The sequence below is a fragment of the Meles meles genome, chromosome 12 (genome assembly GCF_922984935.1).
Source record: "Meles meles chromosome 12, mMelMel3.1 paternal haplotype, whole genome shotgun sequence".
Classification (NCBI taxonomy): Eukaryota; Metazoa; Chordata; class Mammalia; order Carnivora; family Mustelidae; genus Meles; species Meles meles.
In genome coordinates, this window is record NC_060077.1 from 62,933,739 (window position 1) to 62,958,242 (window position 24,504).

The 24,504-nt window shown below is 37.9% G+C and overlaps 1 pseudogene; it reads right to left on the reverse strand.

Annotated features, from left to right (window-relative positions):
- Positions 1-23,490: 23,490 nt before the first annotated feature.
- Positions 23,491-24,265, reverse strand: LOC123953788 (annotated as a pseudogene).
- Positions 24,266-24,504: the final 239 nt, after the last annotated feature.

The following is a 24,504-nucleotide window of genomic DNA, read 5'->3' on the forward strand; positions in this document are numbered from 1 at the left end:
ACCCAGTTTCTGATATGACTAGTAAACATGTACATGTACACACATGCACACACACACAGACATGTGTGCATGCATACCCCTGAATTTCAAGGACAAATATATTGTACTCTGCTCTAGTCTTGAGTCTTATCAAACCCCTTGTTCTTGACTAAATTCATAAATAACTTTAAGCTTTCCTTAAGGTCAGGATAATATAGTTATCTCTGAGAAGAATATTAAGTTGACACAATGTATGCTTTACATAAAACAAAACAAAACAAATTGACTTGGACTTATAGTCAATTAACTCAATTAATTTGAATACTACTTCTCTATCAAAGAAAATCCAATTTAACTTATTTGAGGTAAAATGTAGACACAATAAAATTCATGCATGTAAAGTGTATATTTTGGAGACTTTTGAAAACTGTAAACATATATTTAACTACCAGCACAATTAATTTATTGAACATTTCCATCAACTGTAAAATATTTCTGTCCACCTTCAAATTCACTCACCCCTCCTCCTGGAACACTCTGCATCGGGCAAATACAGACCTAACTGCACTCAATTTTCATTTTCTAAAAATTCATATAAATATAAACATATATATACATATGTATATGTGTGTATGTATACATGTGTATATATATATATGTATATATATGTAAACATATACACATACACATTTTCATACCTGGCTTCTTTAACTCAGCATGATATTTTAAAGATACAACTATGTGGTTTTATGTATCAGTGGTTTGCTGTGTTATTACTACACTCCGTTATGTGAAGGCACAATGTCTTGTTTATGTATTTACCTGTTGATGGAAATTTAGGATGGAAGCTTACTATAAATAAAACTACTATGAAAATTTAAGAACAATTCTTTGTTTGGAGACGTTTTTGTTTCTCTTAAGTAGATACCTAACAGTGAAATTACTGGGTTATACACTAAGTGTGTATTTAACTTTATGGGAAATTGCCAGTTTTCCTTACTGGTTGCACCATTTGAATTCCTACCAACAGGGGCACCTGAGTGGTGTAGTCAGTTAAGCATCGACTCTTGGTTTCAGCTCAGGTTGTGACCTTAGGGTCATGAGATTGAGCCCTATGTAGGGCTCTGCACTCAACATGGAGTGTGGTTGAGTTTCTCTCTCCCTCTGCCCAATGCCCTGCACACGTATTCTCTCTCAATCTCTAAATAAATAAATCTAAAAAAAAAAACCAAAAACAAAAAACCAACCCAACAACAAATATAAAAGTTCATTTGCTTCATAACCTAACCATCATATAGACAAGTGTTTTAATTTTAGCAATTCTAGTAGTTGTGTAGTTGTATCTCATTCTGGTTTTGATTTGTATTTCTCTGATGACTAATAATGATGATATTTCTATGCTTGTTGGCTATTCATACATCTCTTCTGAAGTATTTATGCACATATTTTGCACAATATTTTATGGGTTTGTTTTTGGGGGGGGAGTTGGAAAAGTGTAACTGACACAATTTTATATCTATTTCTTTCATTTTAGTAACTGAGTTTTTTTAAAAAACAGAAGTCTTTAATTTGTATGAAGTCTGCTTTATTCACTGTTTCTTTTATGGTTCATGGTTTTTGCATCCTCAGAAATCTTTGCATATCCAAAGATTGTGATAATTTTCTCTTAAGCTTTATTTTAGAAAGTTTATAGTTTTAACTTTTACATTTAGATCTTGCAGCCGTTTTAAGTTAAATTTTTAATGTCATGTAAGGCAGGGGTCTAGGTTTAGTTTCTTCCTTATGGAAATGTTCCAGCACCATTTGTTGAATAAAGCTTTCATTTACCTATTGAGTTACTCTGTCAACTGTGTCAAAAATCATTTGATCATATATGGCTTGGCCTACCTCTGGACTCTCAATTCAATTATTTGTATAATCCTATATTTGCTAATTTGAGTTGAAGAGTTTACAGTTATTTTGACTTTAGGAATCTAAGGGAATAAAAACTTCTAGAAATCACAAAGCAGTTGTAAGTAATTATCAGTCCAATGATTAGTACAAGAAGACCGTTCTGAAGACAGAGACCAGTCAACAGCATTGACTCTGGGCCCTAGAGAACTTGAACCACAGATAAATGTATCTAGTCTCTTCAGAGGAGGTAGAACTGTCTCTTGGGTCAAAATTGGAGAGGTCTGCATTTGAATATTATTGATCGCTCAGCATCTTCCTTCTCTGAATATCCATAAAGCAGCATTCTTTTTTTTTTAAAGATTTTATTTATTTATTTGACAGACAGAGATCACAAGTAGGCAGAGAGGCAGACAGAGAGAGAGGAGGAAGCAGGCTCCCTGCTGAGTAGAGAGCCCGATGTGGGGCTCGATCCCAAGACCCTGGGATCATGACCTGAGCCAAAGGCAGAGGCTTTAACCCACTGAGCCACCCAGGTACCCCCATAAAGCAGCATTCTTAAATATGGGCTCATCCCATCCAACAGGATCCAAGTCAGAGTATGGAGACATGCAAGAATGGCAAGATCAAGTATATATGTGTCAACGAGATTTCAATATTACCTAATTATCTCAGTCAATATAAATGGGATCAGCTACATTTATGTGTAAGGTCCAGTGCAAAATTAAAATGCAAAACTACTTGTTCAAGTATCATCATGAACCTCAAGGCTGCAAAAATAGAACATTAAACAAGGTATAGCCCCTTCTAAATGTGAGATCCTGTGTGACTGCAGAGGTTGGATCCGTGTAGCTGGCCCTAAACTGATAGGATGACCTAAATTATCCCCATGATACAAATGACAAAATTGCAGAATGGAAGTGTTAGCTGGCTTCCATAAGGTTGTGAAGCTGAAGTCATGAAGCTAGAGAGGAAAGGCTTTCTGATTCTAAAGACTGCCTATATTAAAACTTCCAAACACCATTCCACATGATAAAGTAAGTTGAGTAAAGTAGAGAGGGCATAAGGAGAAAAAGAAGGTGGGAAAATAGCTCTGAACCTCTTTGGTACAGTTGAACATTTTGAGAACCGGCCTTGCATTCGACAGCTAATTGTGAAGGACCTTGGGTGACTTACTAAGGAATATGAAGCATTCTACTCTAGATCAACATTCTTGATGTATGCATCACCTATATCAGAATTATTTAGGGTACATGTTAAAAATCAGATTTCTGAGGGCTCAAATACATATATAGGACCAGAACCCCAGGGATCTGTCCTTAGAACATGTATATTTAACACACTTCCTGAGAGATAATAGGTAGTTAACTCATCATTGTCAAATCTGGACTCAAAATCAGCCCCAGTGTCTACAACCAGAGCTCTACATCACAGATTCAACCTCCTTCATGTAGGGAACCCAAAGTGCAGAAAACAGTAAGGACCATGACACTTTTAGGCATGGTTCATATTTCAAATACTGAAAATAAAAGTAGACGTTGAGGAGAAAGCAAAACCATGGGAAAATAAAGGAGAGAAATAAACCAATACAAGAGAATTCAAAATTTCCTGAGATGGTATCTGGTCAAAGATCACAATAGGATAACCAGGCTTTAGTATAAGACTCAGATACAAGTGAAAGGAACAAATTTCTACTAAAACTGATGTCAGCAGGGGCAAAATTCGCTCCACTGAATATTGCAGAATTTCCTCTACAACAATGCTTCAAGCACTAAATGATTCTTTCATCATTTTCTTCAAGACATTCATTTTACATTAAATATTCTCATAAAGGAAAATAAAAGTAGAGAAGGAAAAACAAAATCAAGTAAGAAAATAAAATCACAATAGAATCTTTTGCTTCATTGATACACAACATTTTGCTTTATCACTGTGCCTGCCTTTGGAGGTTCCCCCAGTCACTGGAGAGAACACAGGGGAGCATGTTTTTCTGCCCAATGTGGAATCAAACACTCAGCCTCTCCTCTGAGAGGCTTTGTTGGCAGTCACACATGGATCCGCTCCAGGACCGGCAGATTTCAGGCCCCTGGAGAGATGCGAGATTGCAAAGGGCAGGGAAGATTGGCAAAAATATTGACTTTGATATTTCATCACTTCACATTTCCAAAGAGTAGAAATGCACTGACAACTGCACCTTTCTAATCAGATGCTACCAGAGGTCCCCAGCATAGCACACACATTAGAGACTGCAATACCAACAAAGCCCCAAACACAATGATTTATATTAGAGCAAAGTCATCAGCAGCATTTCTGCTTCTCTCTCTGCTTGATTTCTCTGTTCATCTATTTGGGTAGCATTTTACAGCTTCCTATTATGGGCCATCTCAACTTCTGGCTGTTTTCAGATGCTCTTTTGACCTCAGTCATCCTTCCAGGGTGTATATAGCTTCCCTGACTCTTATGAACTGAATGGTAACAAGCAGCACCCCAACTTTTCCCACCACTTGTTTTGATATTAGAGAATTCACCTGAGCAGAAATAGTGAATATTACTCAGTGCTTGGGAGGATGTATTTATCTGGGAATGACCATCACCTTATGTGAGTTTTTATATTCCAACGGAAGAGGGATGTGAATCATGAGGAAAAGGGTATTTGAAGGAACAGTTGGAGGAAACCAAAATCAATCTTCCTCTACTTCATATTGTTTTAAAATAATTTAAAATTTTGAGAGAGTTTGATTCATAAAATACTATAGTTGATAGATTAAAAAATAAACATCTTATTCTACTAAAAAGTTATTTTGCCAATAAGATATGAAAGAACAATGTAATTTTTATCTAATCATTTTCTTTAAGATTTTATTAAGTAATTTCTACACACATCATGCACCTTGAACTCACAACCCTGAGATCAAGAGTTCCATACTCCACTAACTGACCAGCCAGTCACCCCAATCATTTTTTAAATAAGTGTTCTTTCCTGTTTTGGGTTAGGTATCATAAAAGCTTCCTTTTTAAAATGTAGCTTATGCCACCAATAATTTCTGTAACTACCCTTCTATGATGTGTGCCTATGATCCTATGTACTGCTCAAAATCCACACCGATTGTCATCTCCCCTCTGAAGCCATCCCTAATCCCCATACGCTGAGTTACTTAGCCCCTTCCTTGCACATCCCACTGTTGGGCACTTACTACACCTTATTACAATATGAGTCAGAACATCTGTCTTTCATAGAGGAAGCTTAAATTGTGTTTATTTCTATATTTTGACCTCCTGTAAAGACTGTAGGCTTTGTCTTGGCACATATTAGGTGTTCAATGTTTTGTTGCTGCTATTTTTTCACTAGAAATATGACTCTTGGTTAGAATTGAAATGACATGCCTTGGTTTTGACAGTTTGATTTGCTCACATCTTTCCAAACAGCATCCCAAGCTACTTATTCCTCATTTAAGCATTACTTCTAACTGCATTTTCTCCTTCCACACCAAAATCATTCTTTCTTGGAATCTGTTTTCCTGCATGACCCTTACTAATATATGACAATAGAAATTTTACCTAACTCTTGGTATTGTTATAAAACCAGAAGGAGATAATGTTTTTGTTTAATATATGTCTGGCACGTGCTAAGCCCTCAGTATGTTTTCCTAATATGTATGGAATAAACATTCAACCATGATATTAATTATAAGCATTATTTGGGATATTTTTTGATTTTAGGATCATTTTTAATTAGAGAAAGCATAGCCATACAAAGCATGTACCAGGGAACACCCCTTATCTTCCTACCATCTCAGAGACATTCCACCCCTTAAATCTTCTCTGGCCTTGAAACCACCCATCACCTTAGAGCTCTTTCCAACTTCCAGCTAATCAGGAAATTAGGATTAGGGACCTGTCTTTTGATGAACTCCTTTAAATCTGTTTCTTGGGAAATGGTGAAACTTGGGAATGGTGGAAGTAGATGGCCCAGGTTGTCACTTCTTGAGTCAAACCACAGCAGTTATAGTGACTTGAACCCATTGGTTTATAGTGCTCTTGTCACACCTGCCTTTGCCATGATTAGTAATCCAAGACTGCTTCACACACACACACACACACACACACACACACACACACACACACTACAATAATGAGGAAAGGAAGACAAAATCAGACACAAAAGAATTTAACAGTCTATTTATGTACAATATATTTTCTTTTATAGAACTCTCTAAATTCATTCTTACCTAAATTTCACAAAAGCAAAAGAAAACAAGAAAACAAACAAACAAACTGGTCAAATTAATCAGGAAATACTTTATGAGTGAAATTTGTTAGGAAAAGTTATCTCTTTCATAGGAGAAGAGGAAATGGGAGGCTAGGATCTATTTCATTTCTAAGGCCATGACACCTGCCATCAGAGATGGCACTGGGTGCAGCACTCCTTGGCCCATCTGCTTCACCTTGCCATGAATCCCAAGAAAAGCACTAGCTCTGGAGCAAGCCCTGGAAGAATGTGTCAAAGTACACGTGGGGCTTAATGGTTGGGGTTGGTGATATGAGGGAGTTGAACTTGTCAAGCCTCTGGGAACCAGCCCCTTAGGGAGTTCACTAAACTGTGCTAGGTCACTCTGTGTGTTCTCTTGATCATCCCTTCCTCTATAGTTTCCTCAAATTTATCTCAGACCCACATGGTTATTGTCTATTTCCATCTTCCAGTTATTAAAATTTGTTCTTCAAGCCTGCCATCTGGAGAGAATTTGGAAATGCCAATCCCACAGAAATTATATTCTCAGGTCAACCTGCATTTGAACAAGGAATAGTGATGGTGGGATCTCAGAGGTAGCAACTGGCTATAGAGGAGCGTTTTCAAACAAGGAAGCTATCTAGGATCCATCAGTTCATACCTCATCAGCTGATCTTCCTGGTATGTGTAGTTCCTGGGACAAGAGTACATGGCCTTCCTAGTGTGTGCAGTTCCTGGGGCAAGCGTACAGCTGGAGAAACATATAACATATGTTTAAATATTTAAATTTTTATAAGTCAACCAACAAACCATTATATTTGATCTTCCTACTTTAAAATATATACTTTCATAACAACCTGGAAGGGCACATTTGAATTTAGAATTCGTTGGCTCTTCAGTGTCCTGGACCAGAAGCATGGTAGTGTGGGGAAAGCTGACTATCCCTTTCTCTTCCTATCACTGGCTCTGTCCAGCAATGCAGGTATACACACGTGTGATCACTTGAGACTGCATATTAAAATCCATCTACACCTGTTGTAAAGAGTTTCCCTTTGGCTAACCCTTGACCCTAAGAATGAGTATACTGGCCACTTGTTCAGAGGTGAGACTTAGGAAGAGGCCCGCACAGCCCTTATAAAGGAGCGTGGGGCTGGTTTGGCAGAGAATGCCAAAGTCCCAGATACATAGAGCATGGTCTAGAAGAGGAATAAGGGCTCTAAGTAAGCACATCTATACAGCTTCATAGGCACCTCCCACTGTGCAGAGGCACAGGAGAGAGGAAGGTCAAAATGGTCCTCTCTAAAGCCAGGTCCAGGCTTATGGTTCCTCCTGCCTGAGACTAATGTGGCACTATTCATCCACCCTTGCTGATCAGCCGGTATCAAGAGCAAATTTCATGCATGGTTCAGGATTAAGAAGATATGGTAGTTATTTTGAGAGTCTAAATATTAAGTTATACCAAACTTGAAAGAAATATTGATGTGATGAGATGTCCTTTTCATCTACCAGCTCTAAATCTCATCCATGTTTTAGAGAGTGAGACCTAAAAGGTTGGGGAAGAATTCAAGAGTCTCTCAAAGACTCTATTGGGGGAGTTTAGAAGCAACATTGACTGCTGGAGAGGGAGAAAAATATGTTCATGGTCTTCAGGGAAGGTGGCATTTCTGCAACAGATGGGCCGACTGAATTTTTTTTTAATGATGATTTTATGCGTTTGGCAGAAGTTTTCCATGTAATTTAGGAAAGAGGGAAAACAACATAAAGACAATTGATGCTGTTCTATAAGACTGGGGAAAGGACATCAAAAATTAGAGTTGTTAGTGGTGCTAGGCTGAAAACATAACATATTTGTGAGCATTTTATGAAAAGACTTGCCTTGGAAATTGGCGGAATGAAGCCAGTTTTCAAATACACATTGTATTGGGTCAGCTGTAGGATCTGAAGTTCACTGAAAAGAAAGGGTCAGTCAGTTAAGGGAAACCAATGTCTTTTATTAGCTCTCTCAATTCTCTGCCCTATTTTACTACTTTAACTTCCTGTTGATTGTTTTCCCTGCAACTTAAATCTACACTTTTCTATCCATCCTCTCAAAGACCTTTCTAAATTTGAGTTTGAATGTGTAATCTTTAAGCACCTCTAGCTGCTCCTTGCATTTGAATTTCATACTCCTTAAAGCAACTTGGAAAATGACCCCCAGTCTGTGGCCTTAATCAATTTTTTTCTAGCTTTATTTCCTATTTCCCCTAAATAATCCCTGGAAAGTTTTCCTCTAACATGACATGCTCTTTTACATCTCGTGCCTCTGCATATTCTATTTCTTCTACCTGGACCACCTCTTTCTGCCACACTTGCTCTTGGTGAACTTCTATTTGTCTATTAATTCTTATTTTAAAAAATCAGCTTTGCTTGAACATTTTACAACTCTCCAAGGGAGAGTTAGTTACCTCTTCCTCTGAGTTTGCCCACACATTGTGCACATCCCCAGTAGGTAGTGTCCTTGTCATATAAGTCTGCTGGCTCACTTTCAGCATTTCTTTTCTTTTATTTTTTTTAAGATTTTGTTTATTTATTTGACAGAGAGAGACAGTGAGAGAGGAAACACAAGCAGGGGAGGAGGGAGAGTGAGAAGCAGACTCTCCACTGACCAGAGAGCCCGATGAGAGTCTCGATCCCAGGATCCTGAGATCATGACCTGAGCTGAAGGCAGACACTTAAAGACTGAGCCACCCAGGCGCCCCTTCAACATTTCTTCTAAGCCAGCTACTTTCCTTTAAATTTCAAAGGTCTGCTGAAGTTATATATCTAAGGACAAGAAAATAACATCTAGCAGAAGAAAACCTCATCTGTTTCTTGTCATTTTTTTTTTTTTAAGAGTACAGATTTTTTTTTCTCCCTTCAGAAACTTCTCAACAGAGCTACCTATTAGGTCATATGCACAACCCTAAACCAATCACTGGCAACTGTAATGAAATTACCATGCTTAAAGAACTTGGGATAGTGTTATCTTCCTTAAGGGGGAGGTATTTGCACAAAAGCAGAATTTTTGTGAGAAAGCAGGAGAGGAAAATAAACATTGGGATTGGCAACCAAAAGTATGTGTTCCAGAAGTGAAATGGCTTGATCCATATGCAATTCACTAGTTTTGTAGCCTATCATACACAGGTATTGTCATTATAAAACAAAAAAATTTAAAACAAAACACAACAAAACAAAAATTACTGGTGGATTCCTTACTGAGAAGATGAGCACTTCTTCCCAGAAGAACTTGTCTTCCAAGTTGTGATCTGAGCTCTGAGACATCATCTAATATTCTAATATTTGCTGCTGTTTTTTCCCCCTGTAACAACAGTTGAATCCTGAGACCATGGTTTGGACATGTCCACTTGAATCTTGTGATTACTCTTACAGAATAACTCAAAATCTTTGTTTTCTGGTTTTCTGTTAGTGATAAAAAAAGCCCAAAGAAGGATAATTCAGCCCAAGAAAAAGACATAAGTTGGAAATTGAAACTTCATGTTAGTCATCTCAAAACTCTTTAATTTCATAGAAACAGGTTTTTTAAAAAAGGGCTATAGTGCTATGCAGAAATAGATTTTGATACCAGATAAATTTGGAACTTACTGAAACCCCTATGGAGGTTCTTACATAACCATGATCAATAATGAAAATTAATAGCAGTCTACTGCTACATTCAAAGGCAAGGCCCACACAGGCCTTGGATTCCTGATGACCAAGTGTTTCACACCATTGGACAAAAACTTCTGGCCAACTGGAGTTCTGGACTGAGACCAAAGACTATAATATGGCCTGGCAAAAATAATACCAGCTAAGGTGTTTTGGTACTCATTATAAATGACAAATATTGCTTTCATTGTATCTAATTATTACTATTATTGTTCATATGTGTTTGCATGTGTTCTAATTATTCTCTTTTTTACTACACAAAAGATGTATTGGTAGCTAGATTTACTATGTAGTCCATAGCTTATAGATGATCTGGTGACATCTGGGTGGGATTATGACGGAATTAGAGGAGAAATATACAACATATGGAGACTGTGGATTCCAACACAAGCAGCATTTAAAGGAGTCTGTGATATTCCCTGTGGATAAAGTAAACCAAGATGTGTTTGAATTGCTTCCCTGCTGGAAGGCGATGATTGCGTTTATGTTCGTTCTCATGGATCATGTTAGACAGGAGCATCCTTGAATCTGTATATGTACCAAGATGGCAGCCAATGGCATGAAGGATGGAATGTCTCTACATTATCACTCTAGAGAATCAGTGAGCTTGACGGCTGGGAGACCAGAACAGCAAATGCAAGGTGGAGCTATCTCAGGCAAATTAGCACCTGTGGCCAGCCAAACTATGCCTGGTATGTCTTTCTTTATGAACTTGCCCTATACACAGACTAGTGCTTGGGAAATAGGTACTGAAGTGTTCTCTAGGCAGAAATGCTACTGATTGGATCAGGATCATATCCCGCTGGGAGTCAAAGGGAATTGGGCAGATATTGCATGATGAACAATAGTGTATTCAGTCATAAATGACTCTGTCAAATAAGGTTAGTAGTATCCAAATAGACCAGCCAGACAAACTTTTTCTGTAATTTGGACTGAAGTATGGAGAATTTTGAAAAGTGAGGAATGAATAATTGGTCTAATACGTGAAAGATCAAATGAGTCTAATAAAAGCCCTACTGAATTGCCTACTATATTGCCTTGAATTGTCATTTACTTTTCATGTATATTAATTAACACATCTGTACCACTTGCTCAGTGTTTGCATCATGCCTTGTATATGGGACATAGTTAAGAAGTCCTTGGTACAACTTCATTGAATTTATACTGTCAGAAGGTATCTGTGCTAAATGGGGAGGAACAGATATTCATCTTGTTTTCATCAATCAATCAAAAAAGACTTGTTGAATATTTGGTGAACAATAAACATGCAAGATAGTATAGGATAAAATGTATATTCACGAATAAACGCCAAGGGAATTCAGAAAAACAAATCTGTAAATTCAGAAAAATTATCTATAGTATAAATATCTTTTAGAGAATGGTTGATTCTCTATGGATAGAGATTTCTTATGGATAGCTATTTTTGTTATCAATAAGTTTCTTCTACTATAGACAAAAAATGTATTTCCATAAAACAAAGTATTTCTTTCTAATTTCACTGACTTTAATATCTTTCTCTTAATATTCCCCTTCCTAAAATACCATATCTAACTTGGATACAGATGAAAATTGTTTGTTCATCATATTCCCTCCTATGGATTCCACGTCACTTTTCTCTCTCTCTCATTTTTTTCCCCCGTCCCTCTGACTCCTTCTCCATTAGCTCCCTCCATAGGGATGGCTTAAAATTCTTTTCCCTGTGTTACTCTACCTAAACTCCCTGAGGTCAAGAACTGCTTTTTGGTTTTTGGTTTTTTACTACTGGGTCCTCTAGCTCATTTTGGAGCTTGATGTGTATATTTTAGTAAAATATAGGGAACGACTATATTTTTACTCTCGATCTCCTTCGTGAGCTCCAGACTTGATGAGTGGACCAATGTTTAGCATGGACATCATCAGCCTTCTCTATCAAGATTCCCCAAACTCAAAATTCATCTTTCATTCAAAACAAATCCATGCAATTTCCATCACTGTATGTACCCTGATAGTGGAGTCTCTGGACTGTTGATACTTCTGACCAGAGACCCAGAACATCACACTGGAATCATCTGAAGAGGACTCCTAGTGACCTATCATAACACCACAGAGTTTCCTAAAAGGAGACCTAACAATGGGTATCCTCTTTAGAGTCAGTATATTTTTATGATCTTATGTTCTCTCCACTTCATAAGTGGCTTCTGAAAATTGTTCTTACAAAATACTCTATAAACTTTTTAAAGTCAAAGTCTGTTGCAACTTAATGTAGTTTTTACTGACCTGGAATTGAAAATCATTTAAAAATCATTTGGAGAATTCAACATTTCAAGCAAGTAATCATACACTATTTTTCTGATATGGCATAGGACATCAGAAAATATTTTTGAACAAAACTTTGAATTTTTTGGCCCCAAGAAAAGAAAACACCCCAGAAACAAATAAGATGTGTCACAATAATCCATGATTTACAATCCCTTTTCTGGATTGCCTGTTGCCCTTAGCAATCCCTAAAGCAGAAACAAACAAAACAAATCCTTTCAGCATATCTTCATGAAACTGTCTGGGATGTGACAAAACTTTGAGAAACAGTTTTGTGATAATGGTTTTGCACTTTATTGGTACTTCTCCAGAGGAGGTGGTGAATGGCTGCTTTCAAATACATAGAGCTATCAAAGGCTAAAGTCAATAAAAACCTCTATAGAATAATTGGGGAAGGAAGAAAAAGGGGAAAAAAAGAGCATCAAAGGAATGAAAAGGAAAGAAGAACCTATAAATATAAAAATCTAAGGAGTATATTTTGGGAGAATAGATGATGCAAAACAAAATTGGGAATAGTTATTGGAGGACCAAGGAAGGCAAATAAAACAATGAGATATATGATGCCTGTCCTCCTGCCTCAAGTTTAGCTCATCAAACAGTTTTTCATTCTATTTCGTATATATGAGTTTCATCTGACTACTGCCAACAGAAAATGCTTTGATTTTCTGACTTTTTTTCACTGTCAAAGGAAATAACAGATTGATAAGATTCAAAAGCAACTAATATAACATCCTCTTCAAGAATGAGAAAAAGTACAAATTGAGTTGTGTTAATGACTAGATCTATTTTTCATATTCTTGAAAATAATAGTATCACTGATGATAAAGTACAGTATTATGTTAAAAAAACAACTTGTCTGGGAGTCAGAAGGTCAGAATTTGTTGTAAAAATTGTACATAATTTTACTGATTCAAATACCATGGACTATACCATGCAATTAAAAGAGCTTGGAACTAATCTTCCATCTCTGGGAATACCGGAGTGACAAATTACCAAAGAATATCCCAGAGAATTATCTTTGATGTACAAATGCACACAGAGGTGGGAGAAACCCACTACCTGGAAAGAATAACTCAAATGAAGTGAGAGGGTAAGTTATCAAATCAGAAAAGTCAAGGAGCCTATCCATGATCTTCAAAGCAGGCTGGCTTACTATGGACAGGCTAGAAGAAAATGCTAGCCAATGTGGGCACATAGCCACTCAGAGACCTGGCCAGGACTCCAGTTTAAAATTTTAGAAGCCTAGAATCACAGAAGGGTAAAAGACCCTATATAAATGCCAAACACAGTGATTCTGACCTCTTCAAGGATCAGAAGAAAATAATTATGAACCGCAGAAAGTGAATGCATTGGGAACAGAGGATAGAAACAATTTGACAGTCTAGAGAGATCAGGTGAGCTGTAGATCTGGGAGTAGAATTTTAACAGAAATAGAAATGGATGACTCAATCTTCAGGTTCATTTTTTGGCTCTGGCATCAACCAGTTCTGTGACTTTGAACAAGTTCTATAACCTTCTAGTATTCAGTTTACTCATCACTAACATAAGAGGACAGGACTAAATGTTTTCAAAGTACTGCCCTACTCAAAGACACTATTATTTTCTATTCATGATAGTGTTTGCAATTATATAGTGTTCTGCACCTCCAAAATGTATTTATGTGTTAGTGTTTGTTCTTTGAAACAGTCCTGTGTGGTAGCTCATATAGAAAACACTATAGCTCATTTTAAAGATAAGAAAATGAAGGCTTAGAAAGGTAAGATGACTTTCTCAAGGTTGCTTAGCTAATTAGGATCAGAGCAAAGACTAGAAATGTTGGTCTGCTGTACTTGTAACTACTTCACATTATTCCTTTCAGCAAAACTGTTAAAGTTTTATGGAAGGAAAACAATTTTCTAACTTGCATTTTCTTCAATTGCCTTATGTCAACAGGGGTTAAGAACTTCCTGAGAAAAATAGGAAAAAAAAAAAAAGGTCAGGATTGGAAAAAAGAGAGCGCCTGTACATTTGTGTATTGAAAGAAAATGTAAACAGAGTTAAACAAGCAATTATTTAGCAAATTTACTCTGAGAACAGGCAATGTACAAGGTCCTGTGTTGGGTGCTGTGGGAGATACAAAGATTTTCAAAAGGCAACATATTTGCCCAGATAGGGTTTCTGTGATCTAATAGAAACATCAGATATGTCTAAAGGGAATCCTTTTATAAAGCATGGAACATGATTAATGGCTTAAGATATATATTGCTCAGAAATTTCAGAAAAGGTTAAACAAAGCCCAGTTATGGACAAGTCAGGGAAAATATGAAAACTTGGTATTTGAATTTGGAAATACAGTGAAACATCTTGAGAACTTCTGAAGATTAGAAATCTAACAAATTAAAGCAATGCATGTTGGTTAGGGTAGGAAACTAGGAATGAATTAAAAAAAAAATAGAGTTTAGTTGGCAGCTAATTATCCAGTAGTAGCCACATAAGAACACATCCCATTACATCACTCCGATCTCTCCTGGCCTCCCTTCCTCTATTCTTCACCTTTATTCTTTGTCTTAAGTTCTGCTTTCAATGGACCCAAAGATAAGATAATAACCTCTGTTTAATGATCTGGAACATCATAAAGGAAAAAGTGTGAGAGTGAAATGTTTAGTGAAATAAGGTACACTCCACTATAAAAGATTCTCAAAGAATTCTTGTATTAATATAAAATATTATGGGTTCATAGAACTAGGTAAATCCATCAGGATAAGTATAATTTTTCCTCAGTTGAGAATGTGTAGAGAAGTCTCACCAACACTGTAGATGTTTTAGGCATGCATAAACGTGTTAACAAACATGTGTAAAACAAGTTGTGAACCTAAATATGACATAAGAAAAATACATGACGAGCATAACATAGTTATTCTTGTGTCAATGTGTATATATTTTGATTTTAAAGAAATAATTGGATGAATAGAAATATTGCAATGTGGGGATGCACTGGACTTGATATGTTGATTTTATTATCCGACGTGTATTGAAAAGAACAGTGAATTGGGGTCAGCAGTCTTAGCTTCAGATTCCAGCACTGTCAAGATTTAGCCCTTTAAACTGGAATGAGTCATTTCACTTTCTGGACCTCAGTCAAATGAGCAAGTTGGAGGAGTCACAATTTGCAAATTATGTGCTATGGAGCAAGAGTCCAAAAGATGATCTTTGAAAAAAAAAATTCTCTTATAAAATATATTGAAAAAACACTCATACATCATCTCCAATTTGCAGATTCTTAAGACATAATGCATGTTAAAAGCTCAGAAAAGCCCTATAGTAAAGAAATCTTTTGAATTCCATCATAGCATTTTCCAAATGTAACATATTTTGAAATTTCTCATTCCGTCTGCATATGAGTATCTTACTGACATAGTTTTCCATGGATCTAATTTTTGGAAATGCAGGAATATGAGATTTAAAAATCCTGGGATTCTATAATTAATTAAAAATAAATAAATGAAATCCTCGGATTCTAATGAATCATGATCTTATTAGAAGGATTGAACTGAAATTTGAAATCCCATACACCCTCCTTTATCCAGAGCCAAAGAAAGTAGACAGACTTAAGCAGGGAGCGCCTGAGATCTTGAGGGCTTGGGAAGAAAGAAAGTGTGACTCTTCCTGTGGAAGGAGGGGTGAAATCAAGTTTTGATTAACCAAAAGATTTGAAGTATAATAGGGTGTCCCAGATACAAACTTGAAAAAGAGCTTGTGATGCATTTTCTCATCATGTAGAACAGGGTTCTTCCACTTCAGCACTGTTGACATTTGGGGCCAGATACTTCGTTGTTGCAGGGAGGTGGGCCTGTGCATTTTAAGATACTTACTAGCATCTCTGGCCTCTACCCACAAGAAGTTGTAGCAATGAGGAGGCAAACTGGAGGAAATTCCCATGTCCCTCCTGTGGGTATGAAGAAAATTCACAATAGATATCAGGGGAAAATGGGAAGGCAGGAAGTGGGAGAGGTGAAATGAGGTGAGAGAGGAAAGGGTTAAAGGACAAGAGAAGAGGAAGAGATGAAGGAACAAAAGGTGCAGGGAAGCAAAAGAGGATAGAGGAGGAAAGGAAAGATGCTTGTAATCATTTCAACTCTGTAGTGGAGGAGTTGAAGGATAAGGCTGTCTGAGGTCCTTTCTGGCCCATCTATAGGCAGTGTGAGCTTTGAAGACAATAAGACCTGATTTTATTCATAGTTCTGTATCTTTTGTGTCATCTTAAGTAGTTCAGTTAACCTGAGCTTCTGTTTCTTGTTTGTAAAATGTGGGTTACGGGTGTTGTAGGTTTGTTTTATGAACTAGAGAGAATGCATGTAATGAGCTTAGCACCTTGCTAAGAATTTAATAAATGGTAGCTGCTTTTATTATTGCTATTTTCCCTTGGGACTTAATCATGTGCTATCTTTTTTGTCAATTAACTTTATATGTCTCTTGTTCTTACTCTTATGTTTCATTAGCCAGTCTGTACTAGATTATGCTGCCATAATAAACAACTTCAGAATCTCAGAGGCTTAAATGACACCCTACTTCATGTCTATTTTAAGTCAGTGAAGTCCCTGTTCACATTCATCCTTGCTCACAGACCTAGGCTGATGGAATCTCCATTATCTGGGAGGTCAGTGAGTACCACGGTAACAGGGGAATCTTGTAGCAGCTTTTAAATACTTCCCCAAGTAGTAACACACATCACTGCTGCTCACATTTCTGTGGCTAAAGCTAGACACATTCCATGTGGCCAACTCCAAGGCAGTAGTGAATGCAACTCTGTCATATGCTCAAAAAAGGGGACATTATGAAAACTAGCAAAAACATTGTACCTCTCCGACCAAGTTTTCTCATTGATGAAACAGGGAAATCAGAGCACCCATCTCATAGACTTGTTAAAAACATTACAGTGATTAATACACGTCGAACGTTTAGAACAATAGCTAACATATGGTAACCATGCAATCACTGCTAGATATTGAGATCTATTGTTATTGGAAACCCTTACAAGACCCGAGCCATGGTTTGTGCTGCCTTGACACCCCATCAGCATTCTAGTTATTCAATAAATATTTGTTGAATTGAATTGAATAGTGTTCCAACAACATGGCTAGGACCACCCACCATTGGTAGACCAACCACATGTAGGTTTATCAGTACCATTTCCCCTGCCAAACACTAACGGACTTGGCTAAGCATCCCTCAGCTGTGAGTCTCCATTTTGACCATGGAATTGACCTTAACATAAATGTTCCAGCCACATAAAACATGTTGTGAAGTGCACAGCAGCAGGTGTAGCTGACTCCTAGCTGCCATCATACTATGTGCATGCAGTATTCTCCACCATAATGCCTTTCTTAGACACATCCCGACACTCAGCACACAGGCTATCAGCGGTACACTTTAATGACCCTTTCAAAAGAAAAATAAAAAGATACATAGGCTTTAAAACATGGGTCTGCATCCTGGTATACAAATACTCTTTGATTTGAGCCTAGTAGAGGGTCCTTACCTATCTAAAACCTAATGAAATTCTGTTTCTTTGCATTACTTGCAAAATTAAATATAAGACCCCCGGGTGCAAATGTACTAGAAAAAAAAAAAAGGAAGAAAGAAAACAGTGTAACTGAGTTCTAGTGTTCTCTCTGCCACCCTCATGAGAAACCCTGAGCATTCCTCTTAATTTTTCTGGTTATTACTTTATGTACCTATCAAACAGGGAAAACAGTATTTGCAGGATCTCCTTCTAAAAGCTGATAAAAGAAATTGGGAGAATAAAAAATGCCAAAAGTCTATGAATAGGTAAAAATTATTATAAAATAACAGGAACTATCAGTACAAATATTTTATTTTGCTTTTTAGTATCCTCTTTATTTCTTGACTTTTCCATGTTCGATCTCAGTCAATGTTCTCCTGTTGGGTTGCCCACTGTTCCCTTTAAGTCATGGGTAATGAGTAGCAAGTTAAAGCAGAAAAAGAGCAAGTTGAACTCAGCCATGTTCTGGACAGATGCCCTTCATGAGTTTGTGCTGAATCCTGAGATTTTTTTTTTTTAAAGATTTTATTTATTTATTTGACAGACAGAGATCACAAGCAGGCAGAGAGGCAGGCAGAGAGAGAGAAGAGGAAGCAGGTTCCCCGCTGAGCGGAAAGCCCGATGCGGGGCTCCATCCCAGAGCCCTGGGATCATGACCCGAGCCAAAAGCAGAGGCTTTAACCCACTGAGCCACCCAGGCGCACCCCCCCCCCCCCTCCCGAGGTCTTGATAATAACAGAGAGGAACATCTCGATCCATTTAGATTTCTCTAATCTGGAATTTGGAAAGATGATTAAAAAATTGACTGAGAATGACTAAACTCAACAGCTAAATGGAGAACTAAGTGGGGTATATGGGGCACTGAGAAGTACGTGCATTTAAATGCAGAGGCTCTGCTGAGGGGCTCTGGGATAGAAACTAGTTATGCTTTACAGGCAACTTTCATGTAGAATTCCCATTTAGAACAATAAACTTGTGGAAGTGACAGATACAACAATATTCCTTATTGAGGATCTTGTCCATTTGCTGTTTTGGGGGGGTTCTTCTTTCTTATCTAATAAAAGAAGGAAAGAAAGGAGAAAAGAAAAGAGGGAAAGACAAAATAAGAAAGATTCAAGATCATTGATTAAAGGCCTACTTAGTTTCAAGCAAGAGGTCAAATAATTTATACATCATGCATTTAACCACCTGACAATACTGGAAGAACGATGATTATTGCCATTTACCAGATGAAATACATACGTAACACGTTAACCATTTTAACTTGTATGGCTAATGCATGGCTATTAAGGATCAGGCGTCTATCTGATTTCAGACTGTCATTTGTTAACTTGTTGATACATTAACAACATGAATGATGCTGAATTGTGCTGTTCAATATGGTAATCACTCATGTGGTCATTTAAATTTGAGCTAGTTAAACCTGAGTAGAATTAAGAATGCAGTCTGGGTGTGATGCCAAAACAATGAACACTGTTATGCTGTAAATAAACAAATTAAAAAAAAAAGGAAAAAAATTATAATACAAATTGTAAAAATAAAAAAAAAAAAGAATGCAGTCTCACAGTTGTTTTAGCCACATTTCAAGGGCTCAGTCACTAAATGGGCTGAAGGGCTACTATCGTGGATGGTGGAAATTTAGAACATTTCTATCATTGCAAAAAATTCTATTGGCCATAGCTGGTTTAGAATGTAAGCTTTTCATGGGTCAGAAATAATCTATTTCTGTTGATTTTTATGAAGCTTATTATTGCACCTGCATTGTGATTTCTGACTCTTCTTTGAGGAAAATATTTTACTAGACAGAAAAATGCCAATCAATCTTTGATTATTTAACACAGAGGTAAATAAATTCCATGAGGTTCAAGTCTAAATTCTCTGTAGACCTCTGCAAAGTGATTGGTGAAATTTATGGGCACAGCTGGTTTGCAGTTGTAAAACCCTATATTTTTTAATGCAAAATGGCATCTGTGCCTGCTAATTGGATACTTAGGCATACACACAATAAATTGCCTGGGAATTAGAAAGGTGTATTTCTTAAGTCCTGCCCACATCCTGCCATTTTGAGAATCATTGCTGGGATTCATTTTTCCTCCTTGTTATTCTTGTAGAGGAGGTGGAAAAAAGCCTTCTCCTTGTTATAAATATTGCCCGTTGGGAATACATCCTTCCTCCTCCTAATCCAGCTTTAATCCTTTCAAGCTCTGAACCACTGTCTGTTGTGGTAGCTGCCATTCTAAATAAGTTTGAGCTCTGTGATCATTGCCACCTGTCTGGTGAGAAAGGAAAAATCAAACTTGTAAATGCTCTAGGCAACCCTGTCATAGGAGTTGGATTCGAATGTTACACAGAGGCCATGGAAAAACAGTCGAGATAAAGCCTTGCCTAGCCTGTGTTTGAACACGTGAGCTCTTTGCCGGTATTCTCAAATTTGCAGTGCAATGGCAACAATAGAATCTAGGCATATTCTGTTACAAGTTTCATGCAAAAGTTTATTAAATTTGCTCTCATAATTATTGTAAGCCCTAGAAAAGATGACTTGAGCTCCAGAGCCTATACGTCTCCCACCTGAGCAGATTGCTTTATCATTCTTCCGTGCACTGGTAATTTCCATTAGAAAGCTTGCTAACCTGGTATTGACAATTACAAGCCATAATCAGAAGGTGAAAAAGGCTCACCCACTCTGATCTGTGGTAAAGCCGATACCAGCTATCTGGGAAGAAAAGAAACACAAGAAAGTAAACACCGAACTGCTGGTATATCTGCCCTTTTTATGTGAGCACGGCAAAGTGTGAAACATGAATGCAGAGAAAGAGAATGATTTTCAGAGATTTAATCCCTTTAGAATAGAAAGCTTTGGTTGCCTTTTAAGGAGCCTTTTCACCTCAAGGTCACAGCTCGAATCTCATCTGGATTTATGTATAGTATTCACATTCAATTATTTTTGCACTCTTTCTGCAGTATTGGCTCCTTGCATTGCATATATTGTTTATGCCCACTGGGCCTTTTGCACATTTGTCCTGCTCATTCTTGTCTGGTTAATATGCCCTGATCTTTTAAATTGGCTGATTGGGGTATGATGTATGGGTTATCCTCCTTCCTGCTTCCTCCACTTAGATATAATCAAGTTGGAATCAGACTTCCTGGTCCTTGATGCTCAACAGGGGGTTGGGGTGTGGGGGTGGGGAAAAGTGGGCAGCTCTGGAATAGGGTAGTGCTTCATGGCCCTTGGCCCTTGGAAATACAGGCTCTGCTCAGCTATTTTCAGCCAGGGTAGAAGCTTCAAAATAAAGAAAATCAACTGACTATGGAGAAAGTTACTTCCATAGAGAAATCACTATACACATACACACATATGCCCATATATGTATACATATGCCTAAGTATTTGTGTGCATATATATAAATACGTACACACATAAAAACAAATGGCCTACATAGACTGATTTTTAGGATAACACAGTAATTTTTGCTAATAAATATTAATTAGGAACTTATGATGTAAAAGGCACTACCCGCAACTCTAGGTGAGAAAAAGCACCATACCTTCCCTTAATGAAACTACTGAACAGGAAGAAACATGTATTTGTGCTAAATAAAAATTAAGGTACAGAGCAACATGACGACAAGCAAGAAATATATAATAAATCCTTCAACTCACAGTGACAGAGGAATGTTGTAGTCTGGGTTGATTAAGGAAGACTTTGTATTGGAGGTAGGACACAGAATGCATAGCACGGGAATGAGAAAGGCAGAAAAACTAAATCGTAGGGCATTCTAGGAAGTTAGAAGTTGAAAGTGTACATACGGTGGGCTGCGGAGAGGGTGGAATGATTGGCATGGAGCATGATCCCTTAGAAAACATATTTGAGAGGTTTGGAGACAAACTGAAGCATCACTTTCTTCTTTCCTATATGTCTAGTCAATTCTTCCCTCTTTTGTCCTCATTTCCTTGCTCCTCCTACTAATAAGAGGCAGCAGACCTAAGGCTGCTGCCCTGTCCTGGAGAATCTGCAATCCCTGAGCTCTGAAATTCTGAGATGACCTTTAAAGGCTGCAAGATGAGGAGCCCAGCTGAGGATTCCAGCAGGAGAAGAAAACCAAGCTTAACAGTGCTCAAATAGTGGTTTGGGGCTTTAACATTTTTCTTTCCTTTTCTTTTAGAGCCATCAATTGCCTTCTACAGACATTGAATTCACTTACAAAGTTAGAACAGAGAAATAAAGTGGAATGCAATGATCAGGAAATTCCATTTGTTTTTTTCTCCCTTTCATCATTTTGTTGAATGTGTGCAGAACTATATGAGGTTATTCATTTGTACCCAAGCAGGAATATAGGATTTGCCATATTGGATCAGTCCATTGGTCCATCAATGTTGTATTCTCATAGCCTCTGGCACCAGATGATACATGAAGCACCAGAGGAGAGCAAACTCCCCCTTCCACCCCCCACCACACACAAGGCAGAGAGTCAATTGTGCAATATATGGGGTGAAAGTCTTAGCTGCTCCGGCTGGGACTATATGAATGGAATATGGATTTCAAGATGTCTACACAGGGCAGATGCTGCATCAGTTGAGGACCAATTTAGGCAGTTCCTATCTTTCGAAATTGTGTCCCATGTCTTCCTACTCACTTTCAATTATAAGCACTATTATTTATCTCACAATGATAAATTGAAATAGTGGAATCAAACAGCCTCAGTCCAGAAAGATGAAGACAACATTGTATAGTAACTGACACATGGCAGCTTTCTTTCTGGTGAAACCGTAAATGCAGTCAAAACTAGAATTTAACATAATGCCTCAGAATCTGACCCCTCTTCCTTTGGAAATTATTAAAATGGGCTCACAGTCTTCTGCATAACAGCCTATTTGCTCATTCACACATCAGGAAGAGACTAGATTGTGTGAAAATCTATCCAGTGTGGAGGGTGCTATAAGGAAGACCTCTAAGGCTCAGTATAGTTGGGGAGTTGAGGTACAATGTGGAATCCCAATGCAAGTGAGAGCATGGTCTGTGTCACTGGTGTGGCCAACTGAAATAGTACACGCATTCGGAAAAGAGAGGGACCAGTTCTCAATGACACGAGATGGAACAAGCACTGTCCAGATATTTTCTTCCCAAAGGAAAATCTGAACACCACATAAAATAATCAGACATTCCTCAGAATAAGGTATTTGTGCAAAGTAAAAAAATATATATATATTGTTAGTTTTGCCAATAAATTATAGGTGGAGAATTTTGTGCAACTACAGATAAGTTTCCTGATCTGTATAATTTTGCAAATGTACTTCTAGTTTTCATCAGGGATTTTCAACTTGAAGCCCCCTACCCTCCGGCCTCCCCAGACATGCTGATAGTGATTAGAATAACAATGGCAGAGCCAGCTATATAATCTCTGGTGCTCAGTACAAAGTGAAACTAGAGGGACCCCCGTTCAAAAAGCAGAGAAAAAAGCACCCATTAAAGATACTGAAACATAAAACTTTTCCCTTTATTTCGTGGTCTCGTGTTTAACCTGTCATGGTGTGTTTTCTTTGCTATTTAATGTGATTTTAATTAGTGAAAAGTCAAATTTAAATTATTTGCATGACTTTTACTGTTCATTTTTATATTGCACAATGCCAGTTTTAAATGCACACATAAAGGCACGTATGTACAGTATCACCAAAATTGCACAAGTCATAATCTGAGCTCATATATCCATGTATATTTTGCTTTTACCAGAACAGGCGACCCTACACAAAATTAACTTAACTGTATGCGTTTCACTTTTGTTTTCTCCAGGAAACTAGCCTTTTATTTTTTTATTTTTTAGAAGGGGTTTATGATGGGGTATGCTTGCAGTGCTCTCAGACCCATATGAAATTATCACCTCTTGGGTGCAATAGTGCCTTCCAGTTGGACATTCAGTTGCTGATTTGTCTGTTTGAGGAACTGAGGCTCCTCGTTGCGCTACTTCTCCTCCATCTGTCTTCTTCTCATTCTCCCTCTTCTTGGTGGCCTCACACATGACCTTCTGCTCCTTCACTTGACTCTCCAAACCTCTCTTTCCTGTTTCTAATTCTGCAATTGTCCTCCCCATGTCTGACTTCCCTGTTTGGGCAGCAGTGCCTTCCTTGAGCCAAATGCCACACTGCTCTCATGTGAGGTCTGATAGACGGTGACGGTCATATGGATCAAGTCCTGGACTTGCAGCAAAAGCAGTTCCCTCTCCACACAGTTGATGGTGACCTCCTAGATCTGCTCATCAAAATACTGTGAGTACAGCTCTCTGCACACAGGGAAGATGCCGGTCTCCCTGGCCTGCTGCTATTGCAGATTCAGATTCAGCTGCTACAGGGATGCACCATGATCCATTCCAGTGTTGGCGGTGCTGGACACCTGCAGGATCTGTGGCTGTGTGTCTTCCACCCATTCCCTAGGGGAGAGGATGGCGTTCAAGATTTCTTCTGCCTTCTTTGTAGAATCCAGAACACAGGAAGTTGAAGAAATCTTGATCTTTGGTGGCTGTGAGACTGGACCCAAGTGTCCAGGCTGCTGGGGGCTAATTTTCAGTGGCCCTGCTTTGGGGCTCCATGTTTCCGTGTCCAGCTCACCAACACCGGGTGTGTCATACTTGAGCAGAGTCTGCAGGAGGAATCATGGCAGTGAAGCATTTCACTTTTTGATATGCATACATTCTATATTAATACTCTCCACCTTCAACTTAACGATAAATAAGAAATAATTGAAAAGGAAAGAACTATGGGTTGCCCTATCTATTTCTTTCCTCCAAAAGCATATTTTCAGTGTAAGTGGCTAGCTAATCTATAGGGAAGTAACTTGAGTAGGAGAGGATATAATAGAGATCCTGGAATGTTCATGATTCTTAGAGTGCAACTG